Here is a 12628-nt window from a genome sequence, read left to right on the forward strand (position 1 = left end):
TCTAAGTGACCCCAAACTTTTCAACGGTAGTGTATATTTTGTGCAACTGACTTAGTTTGGCTTTATATCAAGTTTGTCTTCAAATTAATAATATATACAGTACCAGTCAAAAGCTCGGACACAACTACTCATTCAAGGGTTTTTCTTTATTTTTACAATTTTCTAAATCAAAATGAGGAAATAACGCATATGAAACATCTAGTAACCTAAAAAGTGTTGAACAAATAAAAATATATATTTCAGATTCTTCAAAGTTGCCACCCTTTGCCTTGATGACAGTTTTGCACACTCTTGGCATTCTCTCAACCAGCTTCATGAGGTGAGGGCCCTCGGAGTGTGGTGTCAGGAAAATAACCTCACACTCCACACCAACAAAACAAAGGAGATGATTGTGGACTTCAGGAAACAGCAGAGGGAGCACCCCCCTATCCACATTGACGGGACAGTAGTGGAGAGAGCGGTGAAGAAGGCGCAACAGCGCCTCTTTAACCTCAGGAGGCTGAAGAAATTTGGCTTGTCACCGAAAACACAAACTCTTACAGATGCACAATCGAGAGCATCCTGTCGGGCTGTATCACCGCCTGGTACGGCAACTGCTCTGCCCACAACTGTAAGGCTCTTCAGAGGGTAGTGCGGTCTGCACAACGCATCCCCGGGGACAAACTACCTGCCCTCCAGGACACCTACAGCATCCGATGTCACAGGAAGGCCAAAAAGATCATCAAGGACAACAACCACTCTAGCCCCTGCCTGTTCACCCCGCTATCATCCAGAAGACGAGGTCTGTACAGGTGCATCAAAGCTGGGACCGAGAGACTGAAAAACAGTTTCTATCTCAAGGCCATCTGACTGTTAAATAGCCATCACTAACATTGAGTGGCTGCTGCCAACATACTGACTCAAATCTCTAGCCACTTTAATAATAAAAATGTGGATGTAATAAATGTATCACTAGTCACTTTAAACAATGGCACTTTATATAATGTGTACATACCCTACATTAATCATCTCATATGTATATACTGTACTCTATACCATATACTGCATCTTGCCTATGCCGCACGGTCTTTGCTCATCCATATATTTATATGTACATATTCTTATTCATTCCTTTACACTTGTGTGTATAAGGTAGTTGTTGTGAAATTGTTAGATTACTTGTTAGATATTACTGCACGGTCGGAACTAGAAGCACAAGCATTTCGCTACACTCACATTAACATCTGCTAACCATGTGTATGTGACCAATAAAATTTGATTTGATTTGATTCACTCACCTGGAATGCATTTCAATTAACAGGTGTGCCTTGTTAAAAGTCAATTTGTGGAATATACTTACTTGTTAATGCGTTTGAGCCAATCAGTTGTGTTGTGACAAGGTAGGGGTGGTATACAGAAGACGGCCCTATTTGGTAAAAGACCATGACCATATTATGGCATAACAGCTCAAATAAGCAAAGAGAAACGACAGTCCATCATTACTTTAAGACATGAAGTTCAGTCAATGTGGAACATTTCAAGAACTTTTAAAGTTTCTTCAAGTGCAGTCGCAAATACCATCAAGCGCTATGATGAAACTGGCTCTCATGTGGACTACCACAGGAAAGGAAGACCCAGAGTTACCTCTGCTGCAGAGGATACGTTCATTAGAGTTAACTGCACCTCAGATTGCAGCCCAAATAAATTCTTCACAGAGTTCAAGTAGCAGACACATCTCAACATCAATTGTTCAGAGGAGACTGCGTGAATCAGGCCTTCATAGTCGAATTGCTGCAAGGAAACCACTACTAAAGGACACCAATAAGAAGAAGAGACTTGCTTGGGCCAAGAAACACGAGCAATGGACATTGGACCGGTGGAAATCTGTCCTTTGTTCTGATGAGTCCAAATTTGAGATTTTTAGTTCCAACCGCCATGTCTTTGTGAGACGCAGATGAAGGTAGGTGAACGGATGTGTCACGACTTCTGCCGAAGTTGATGCCCCTCCTTCCTCGGGTGGTGCTCGGCGGTCGACGTCACCGGTCTTCTAGCCATCATTGATCAGTTTTTCATTTTCCATTGGTTTTGTCTTGTCTTCCTACACACCTGTTTCCAATCCCAATAATTACATGTTGTGTATTTAACCCTCTGTTTCCCCTCATGTCCTTGTCGGTGATTGTTTGTGATGTTATGTTACATGTGTATTTTGTATCGGTGTGCGACGGGTTATTTTTACCCATGTTATTTTGTACTTTGTTTTTGTCATTAAATACTCCAGGTTAACCAATCTGGTTCCTCCTGCGCCTGACTTCCCTGCCACCTACATACACTAATATGACAGGATGATCTTCGCAGGTGTGGTTCCCACCGTGAAGCATGGAGGAGGAGGTGTGTGGTTTGCTGGTGACACTGTCAGTGATTTATTTAGAATTCAAGGCACGCTTAACCAGCATGGCTCCCACAGCATTCTGCAGCGTTACGCCATTCCCATCTGGTTTGAGCTTAGTGGGGCTACCATTTGTTTTTCAACAGGAAAAGGACCCAACACACCTCCAGGCTGTGTAAGGGCTATTTTATCAAGAACCAGAGTGGTGGAGTGCTGCATCAGATGAACTGGCTTCCACAATCACCTGACCTCAACATAATTGAGATGGTTTGGAATGAGTTCGACTGCAGAGTGAAGAAAAAGCAGCCAACAAGTGCTCAGCATATATGGGAACTCCTTCAGGACTGTTGGAAAAACATTCCTCGTGAAGCTGGTTGAATATTTAAGATGGCACCAAAGAATATGGCTGACGTTTTACATTCTCCCAACCATTTGTGCAATTTTGTTATTTTTTTGGCGTTTTGTGTAACTTATTTTTTACTTGTTGTGTACATAATGTTGCTGCTTATGACCTTTTCGGTCTCTTATGACCGAAAAGAACTTCTGGACATCAGAAAAGGGATTACTCACCACGGACTGGAAGAACCTTTTTCCTTTAACAAGTCCAATGAGAAGGCTATCCTGCTTTCACTGGAACAAGCCCAGATCCACGCCTTTGCGTGAAGAAAAGATGCCGGAAAAGGGGACGCAAATCGGGGATCCTTCTGAGAATCCGTAGGCGAGCGAGTAAACTCCCAATGCCTTCCATTCTCCTTGCTAACGTGCAATCGTTAGAAAATAAAATTGATGACCTACTATTAAGATTATCCTACCAACGGGACATTAAAAACTGTAACATCTTATGTTTCACCGAGACGTGGCTGAACAAAGAATCTGACAATATAGAGCTGGTGGGATTTTCCATGCACCGGCAGAACATAGACAAGACCTCTGGTAAGACGAGGGCTGGGGGGGGGGGGGTCTTTTTGTCAATAACAGCTGGTGCGCGATGTCTAATATTAAAGAAGTCTTGAGGTATTGCTGTCGACCACACTATCTACCAAGAGAGTTCTCATCTGTATTATTCGTAGCCGTCTATTTACCACCACAAAGTGAAGATGGCACTAAGACCGCTCTCAACCAACTCTATAAGGCCATAAGCAAAGAAGAAAATGCTCACCCAGAAGTGGCGCTCCCAGTGGCTGGGGACTTTAATGCAGGCAAACTTAAATCAGTTTTACCAAATTTTTGTCACGTGCAACCACAGAAAGAAAAATCCTAGACCACCTTTACTCCACACACAGAGATGCATACAAAGCTCTCCCCCGCCCTCCATTTGGCAAATCTGACCACAATTCTATCCTCCTGATTCCTGCTTACAAGCAAAAACTAAAGCAGGAAGTACCAGTGACTCGCTCAATACGGAAGTGGTCAGATGACACGGATGCTACACTACAGGACTGTTTTGCTAGCACAGACTGGAATATGTTCCGGGATTCATCCAATGGCATTGAGGAATACACCACCTCAGTCATCGGCTTCATCAATAAGTGCATCGATGACGTCATCCCCACAGTGACTGTACGTACATATGACAACCATAAGCCATGGATTACAGGCAACATCTGCATCGAGCTAAAGGCTAGAGCTGCCGCTTTCAAGGAGTGGGAGACGAATCTGGACGCTTATAAGAAATCCTGCTATGCCCTCAGACGAACCATCAAACAAGCAAAGTGTCAATACAGGATTAAGATTGAATCCTACTACATCGGCTCTGATGCTATTCAGATGTGGCAGGGCTTGAAAACTATCGCAGACTACAAAGGGAAACCCAGACGCGAGCTGCCCAGTGACACGAGCCTACCAGACGAGCTAAATCCCTTTTATGCTCGCTTCGAGGCCAGAAACACTGAAGCATGCACAAGAGCACCAGCTGTTCTGGATGACTGTGTGGGCCAGACGGATTACCAGGACGTGTACTCAAAGCATGTGCGGGCCAACTGTCAAGTGTCTTCAATGACATTTTCAACCTCTCCCTGACCGAGTAAGTAATACCTACATGTTTCAAACAGACCATCATAGTCCCTGTGCCCAAGGAAGTGAAGGTAACCTGCCTAAATGATTACCGCCCCATGGCACTCACGTTGGTAGCCATGAAGTGCTTTGAAAGGCTGGTCATGGCTCACATGAACAGCATCCTCCCGGACACACTCGAGACCCACTCCAAATCGCATACCACCCCAACAGATCCACAGATGACGCAATCTCAATCGCACTCCACACCGCCCTTTCTCACCTGGACAAAAGGAACACCTATGTGAGAATGCTGTTCAGGGCCTCCCAGGGGGCGCAGTGGTCTAAGGCACTGCATTGCACTGCTAGCTGTGCCACCAGAGATTCTGGGTTTGAGCCCAGGCTCTGTCGCAGCCGGCCACGCCCGGGAGGCCCATGGGGCGGTGCACAATTGGCCCAGCGTCGTCCGGGTTGGGGAGGGTTTGGCTAGCAGGGATATCCTTGTCTCATCACTAGTGACACCTGTGTCGGGCCAGGCGCAGTGCACGCTGACCAGGTCGCCAGGTGTACGGTGTTTCCTCCGACACATTGGTGTGGCTGGCTTCCGGGTTGGATGTGCATTGTGTCAAGAAGCAGTGTGACCTGGTTGGGTTGTGTTTCGGAGGGCGCATGGCTCTCGACCTTTGCCTCTCCCAAATCCGTACGGGAGTTGCAGTGATGACACAAGACTGTAACTACTACCAATTGGATATCATGAAATTGGGTAAAATTGGGTAAAATATTTTTTTTTTAAGAAGGAAAAAAAAGAGAATGCTGTTCATCGACTACAGCTCAGCGTTCAACACCATAGTGCCCACGAAGCTCATCACTAAGCTAAGGACTCTGGGACTAAACACCTCCCTCTGCAACTGGATCCTGGACTTCTTGACGGGCCACAACCAGGTGGTAAGAGTAGCCAACAACACGTCTGCTACGCTGATCCTCAACACTGGGGCCCATCAGGGGTGTGTACTTCATTCATTTGTATTCTTGGTTGAGATGGAAACATGTCAATTATTGATTTGTAGAAAAACTGTAATTAAAGCCAGACTAAGTCAGTGGCACAGACGGAACTATCCAAGCAGAAGATAAATCTCCTTCAAAACATAAGTGCCTTTGAACGGGGTATGGTAGGAGATGCCATGGCGCACCGGTTTGTGTGTCAAGAACGGCAAAGATGCTGGTTTTTTCACACTCAACAGTATCCTGTGTGTATCAAAAATGGTCCACCACCCAAAAGAAATCCAGCCACCTTGACACAACTGTGGGAAGCATTGGAGTCAACATGGACCAGCATCCCTGTGGGGGGAGGGGAGGGGAGGTGGAAGGGGGTGCAACTTAATATTAGGAATTTGCTAAACAGGGCTGGGTTGGTTAAAACCCTGGACGGGAGACCAAATGGTTGGCTGTAGATAGATGAGCTCTCCATTAGGAGGTGCTTCCCAGCTCTGATGTTGTTTGAAAGGTACAAATTCAACATATTTTATATGAGCTTTATAAAAATTTTTTTTACCATGATGACATAATCCTGTGGTTGAAATTTCACCATAAAACAACAGTTGATGACTTTTTGCAAATCCAATGTATTATTCAAGTAGATTCCATGTCGCAAATTACGTTGAAACAACATTGATTCAACCAGTTTGTGCCCAGTGGGGACTGTGCCCAGTGGGGACTGTGCCCAGTGGGGACCAGGAAGCCCAAGAGCTCAAACACCAGACTGCCTGCCATGTTTGTTGCGTCTTCAAATGCAACAGAGAACAGCTTTTTTAATAATGCATCTGCCAATGTCTGGTACCCATAATGGAGGTACCAGGCAGACAGGACAGGAAGCGGTTTGGGCAAGCCGATCCCTGTGTGTCACACTAATCTAAATTAAATCTACACCGACCGCTGGGAGGCCGCTCTCCACAAAGAAAAACAAATTAGAGTTAAATCAATGCCCTCGGAGGTACGAGGACTGAACACGACCCATCTGTGATGAAGTCTGAGCTGAACGGTCGCTGGGTGGGTGGGTGGGTGGGCGGGGTAGACCTATTGGAAATCATTAAGAAAACACCCTGCTTTGAACTGTGGCACAGTATAAATAAAGCCCTAAGATCTCAGTTTTAACTAAAGGAAACCCCTTCACAATGGATGGAGAGAATGCAGTAGGGGAAGAATTCAACACTGGGTGAGAGAGAAATAGAGAGGATTCTGGAATACGGAGAGTAGGAGAGAGAGGAAGGGATGGGAAAAGAATGGATGGCAATGCCCTGTGGTCCTCAGTGTAAGAGCAGTGCCTTTTGTGGTGTATGAAATTAGAATGAATATACTGTTAAAGCTATATTAGCACTAAACTGCTCATGCCCTGAGGAGTGTCACAGTGTGGAAGCTGTCCAAAAGGATGGAGGAAAAACAGAGAAGAGATGATGAACAGGACAGAAGGAGACTAGAATTACACAACAACAGAGAAGAGATGATGAACAGGACAGAAGGAGACTAGAGTTACACAACAACAGAGAAGAGATGATGAACAGGAGAGAAGGAGACTAGAGTTACACAACAACAGAGAAGAGATGATGAACAGGAGAGAAGGAGACTAGAGTTACACAACAACAGAGAAGAGATGATGACAAGGAGACTAGAGTTACACAACAACAGAGAAGAGATGATGAGAAGGAGACTAGAGTTACACAACAATAGAGAAGAGATGATGACAAGGAGACTAGAGTTACACAACAACAGAGAAGAGATGATGAACAGGAGACTAGAGTTACACAACAACAGAGAAGAGATGATGACAAGGAGACTAGAGTTACACAACAACAGAGAAGAGATGATGACAAGGAGACTAGAGTTACACAATAACAGAGAAGAGATGATGAACAGGAGACTAGAGTTACACAACAACAGAGAAGAGATGATGACAAGGAGACTAGAGTTACACAACAACAGAGAAGAGATGATGACAAGGAGACTAGAGTTACACAACAACAGAGAAGAGATGATGACAAGGAGACTAGAGTTACACAACAACAGAGAAGAGATGATGACAAGGAGACTAGAGTTACACAACAATAGAGAAGAGATGATGACAAGGAGACTAGAGTTACACAACAACAGAGAAGAGATGATGACAAGGAGACTAGAGTTACACAACAATAGAGAAGAGATGATGAGAAGGAGACTAGAGTTACGCAACAACAGAGAAGAGATGATGACAAGGAGACTAGAGTTACACAACAATAGAGAAGAGATGATGACAAGGAGACTAGAGTTACGCAACAACAGAGAAGAGATGATGACAAGGAGACTAGAGTTACACAACAACAGAGAAGAGATGATGACAAGGAGACTAGAGTTACACAACAACAGAGAAGAGATGATGAGAAGGAGACTAGAGTTACACAACAACAGAGAAGAGATGATGACAAGGAGACTAGAGTTACACAACAACAGAGAAGAGATGATGAGAAGGAAACTAGAGTTACACAACAATAGAGAAGAGATGATGACAAGGAGACTAGAGTTACACAACAACAGAGAAGAGATGATGAACAGGAGACTAGAGTTACACAACAACAGAGAAGAGATGATGACAAGGAGACTAGAGTTACACAATAACAGAGAAGAGATGATGAACAGGAGACTAGAGTTACACAACAACAGAGAAGAGATGATGACAAGGAGACTAGAGTTACACAACAACAGAGAAGAGATGATGACAAGGAGACTAGAGTTACACAACAACAGAGAAGAGATGATGACAAGGAGACTAGAGTTACACAATAACAGAGAAGAGATGATGAACAGGAGACTAGAGTTACACAACAACAGAGAAGAGATGATGACAAGGAGACTAGAGTTACACAACAACAGAGAAGAGATGATGAACAGGAGACTAGAGTTACACAACAACAGAGAAGAGATGATGACAAGGAGACTAGAGTTACACAACAACAGAGAAGAGATGATGACAAGGAGACTAGAGTTACACAACAATAGAGAAGAGATGATGAGAAGGAGACTAGAGTTACACAACAACAGAGAAGAGATGATGAACAGGAGACTAGAGTTACACAACAACAGAGAAGAGATGATGACAAGGAGACTAGAGTTACACAACAACAGAGAAGAGATGATGAGAAGGAGACTAGAGTTACACAACAACAGAGAAGAGATGATGACAAGGAGACTAGAGTTACACAACAACAGAGAAGAGATGATGACAAGGAGACTAGAGTTACACAACAACAGAGAAGAGATGATGACAAGGAGACTAGAGTTACACAACAACAGAGAAGAGATGATGACAAGGAGACTAGAGTTACACAACAACAGAGAAGAGATGATGACAAGGAGACTAGAGTTACACAACAACAGAGAAGAGATGATGAGAAGGAAACTAGAGTTACACAACAATAGAGAAGAGATGATGACAAGGAGACTAGAGTTACACAACAACAGAGAAGAGATGATGAACAGGAGACTAGAGTTACACAACAACAGAGAAGAGATGATGACAAGGAGACTAGAGTTACACAACAACAGAGAAGAGATGATGACAAGGAGACTAGAGTTACACAACAACAGAGAAGAGATGATGAACAGGAGACTAGAGTTACACAACAACAGAGAAGAGATGATGACAAGGAGACTAGAGTTACACAACAACAGAGAAGAGATGATGACAAGGAGACTAGAGTTACACAACAACAGAGAAGAGATGATGACAAGGAGACTAGAGTTACACAACAACAGAGAAGAGATGATGACAAGGAGACTAGAGTTACACAACAGAGAAGAGATGATGAACAGGAGACTAGAGTTACACAACAACAGAGAAAGGTGAGGAGAGAGGAAAAAGAGAGATAAGAGCCTTATGTCTGCTGTCACATTGTCACATTGTGCGCTTGTCTCCTGTCAAAACAACTTGTTTGCCAACAGAGCATCTGAGAAAAATGATGAGGAAAAACAGAACAATATTTAGATGTCATAAAGTAATGCAGTATGACACATGGCAATTGGCAAGACACCAGAGAGAGTTGCTGCAGGCAGCTTAATCACACTCAGCTTTAACCAGAGACTCCATTCACAATTAGCATGTGATTAGTTGGAAAGTAAATTAATTCAAAACAGGTGTGCTCTCTTAATTTGATCACTCTGTTGTCTCAGAGAATTGTCCTGCGCAGCAGGAAATGCAAATTGTAGTGTATTCAAGGTTTGAAAAGGCTTCTAAAGTTTGTAATTTCCCCGTTAAAATATCAGACTTGATTTAGCCTAACAAAAAATGAATCAGTCCCTACAATTAATTAGAATCCAAATAATATTTCACATTTCCTGTTGGTGAAGGATTCTTTTCCTTGTATTAGAACCTGTTCAAATTAAGATATCATATCTGTTCACAAACACATAAATCATGAAGTGTCTCAGAGTAGGAGTGCTGATCTAGGTCAGTTTTGCCTTTTTAGATAATAATGGATAAGATTACCTAGACAGGGGGAACCTGTTCCATATCAGCACTACTTCTCTGAAACACTTTGTGAAAACAGGTCCTAGAGAATGAACCAAATCCAGCTCTGTGACTGAAAAAAACAGTATTTTATTTAGTAGAAATAGCCAAATCTATGTGGTGTTGTATGTAAAGCTGAATGGTCCAGACAACTCAACCCCACATTGGAATCTAATAGAATCTCCTCTGTTTCCATCTCATTAAGTCAGTGTGATGGCATTGAATAGTAACAGCAGAATGGGAACAACATAGATGACAATATCCAAAGTATATGGTATTGCAAAAAGAGCTATGGATTGGATGAATTATAGATTCATCATAGCATGCAAATGTCTGAGTTTCTCAAGGGGTTGGGGTATTGGGAAGGGGGAGTGAGATATATAACCAATTTGGAGATTGCTGGGATATTTATCACCCAGTATGACCTCATGGTCATGCTCCAGCCATTTGTCACAGTCTTGGTCCTTTTTTTAAATGTAACCTTTGTTCAACTAGGCAAGTCAGTTAAGAACAAAATCTTATTTACAATGACAGCCTACAGGGGAATGGTGGGTTAATTGCCTTGTTCAGGGGCAGAACAACAGATGTTTACCTTGTCAGCTCGGGGATTTGACCCAGCAACCTTTCGGTGACTGGCCCAATGCTCTAGCCCCTAGGCTAGCTGCCTTTGATACAGGAACCCATAGCATACGAATAACCTTACATATCCATCCAACCATTCACACGCACGCAAACACACACAATGTAACATCTCATTTTGTTTTACGTACGCAAGCACTGAGGTGCTATTCTGCTTCTGGGTTGGGATCGTATCTGGCAAAATAACCCCCTCTCCTGGTCATATTTGAGAGATTATCTGAAATGCTGGGTCTTTCGCAGACATTTGTCCTCACAAGAGTAGTTTTAAACACAAAAATATCCCAACATTTAACACACAAAACCATGCATACCAGGCATTATCAATATCATTGGCTAATAGTTAGTCATTCTTCGCTACTCTTGAACATGGCAATTGCACCGACATACAGTTGAAGTCAGAAGTTTACATGCACTTAGGTTGGAGTCATTAAAACTAGTTTTTCAACCCCTCCACAAATTTCTTGTTAACAAACTATAGTTTTGGCTAGTCGGTTAGGACATCTACTTTGTGCATGACACAAGTCATTTTTCCAACAATTGTTTACAGACAGATTATTTCACATAATTCACTGTATCACAATTCCAGTGGATCAGAAGTTTACATACACTAAGTTGACTGTGCCTTTAAACAGCTTGGAAAATTCCAGAAAATTATGTCATGGCGTTAGAAGTTTCTGATAGGCTAATTGACATAATTTGAGTCAATTGGTGGTGTACCTGTGGATGTCTTTCAAGGCCTAGCTTCAAACTCATGGGAAAATCAAAAGAAATCAGCCAATTGTAGACCTCCACAAGTCTGGTTCATCCTTGGGAACAATTTCCAAACACCTGAAGGTACCACATTCATCTGTACAAACAATAGTACGCAAGTATAAATACCATGGGACCATGCAGCCGTTATACCGCTCAGGAAGAAGATGCGTTCTGTCTCCTAGAGAAAGAACGTAGATTGGTGTGAAAAGTGAAAATCAATCCCACAACAACAGCAATGGACCTTGTGAAGATGCTGGAGGAAACGGGTACAGTGAGGGAAAAAAGTATTTGATCACCTGCTGATTTTGTATGTTTTCCCACTTACAAAGAAACGATCAGTCTATAATTTTAATGGTAGGTTTATTTGAACAGTGAGAGACAGAATAACAACAAAAATCCAGAAAAACGCATGTCAACATTTTTATAAATGGATTTGCATTTTAATGAGGGAAATAAGTATATGACCCCTTGGCAAAACATGACTTAGTACTTGGTGGCAAAACCCTTGTTGGCAATCACAGAGGTCAGACGTTTCTTGTAGTTGGCCACCAGGTTTGCATACATCTCAGGAGGGATTTTGTCCCACTCCTCTTTGCAGATCTTCCCCAGGTGATTAAGGTTTCGAGGCTGACGTTTGGCAACTCAAACCTTCAGCTCCCTCCACAGATTTTCTATGGGATTAAGGTCTCGAGACTGGCTAGGTCACTCCAGGACCTTAATGTGCTTCTTCTTGAGCCACTCCTTTGTTGCCTTGGCCCTGTGTTTTGGGTCATTGTCATGCTGGAATACCCATCCACGACCCATTTTCAATGCCCTGGCTGAGGGAAGGAGGTTCTCACCCAAGATTTGACGGTACATGGCCCCGTCCATCGTTCCTTTGATGCGGTGAAGTTGTCCTGTCCCCTTAGCAGAAAAACACCGCCAAAGCATAATGTTTCCACCTCCATGTTTGACAGTGGGGATGGTGTTCTGTCATAGGCAGCATTCCTCCTCTTCCTATAAACAAGGCGAGTTGTGTTGATGCCAAAGAGCTCCATTTTGGTCTCATCTGACCACAACACTTTCACCCAGTTGTCCTCTGAATTATTCAGATGTTCATTGGCAAACTTCAGACGGGCATGTATATGTGCTTTCTTGAGCAGGGGGACCTTGCGGGCACTGCAGGATTTCAGTCCTTCACGGCGTAGTGTGTTACCAATAGTTTTCTTGGTGACTATGGTCCCAGCTGCCTTGAGATCATTGACAAGATCCTCCCGTGTAGTTCTGGGCTGATTCCTCACCGTTCTCATGATCATTGCAACTCCACGAGGTGAGATCTTGCATGGAGCCCCAGGCCGAGGGAGATT

This window comes from Salmo trutta, chromosome 13 (genome assembly GCF_901001165.1).
Source record: "Salmo trutta chromosome 13, fSalTru1.1, whole genome shotgun sequence".
Taxonomy (NCBI): Eukaryota; Metazoa; Chordata; class Actinopteri; order Salmoniformes; family Salmonidae; genus Salmo; species Salmo trutta.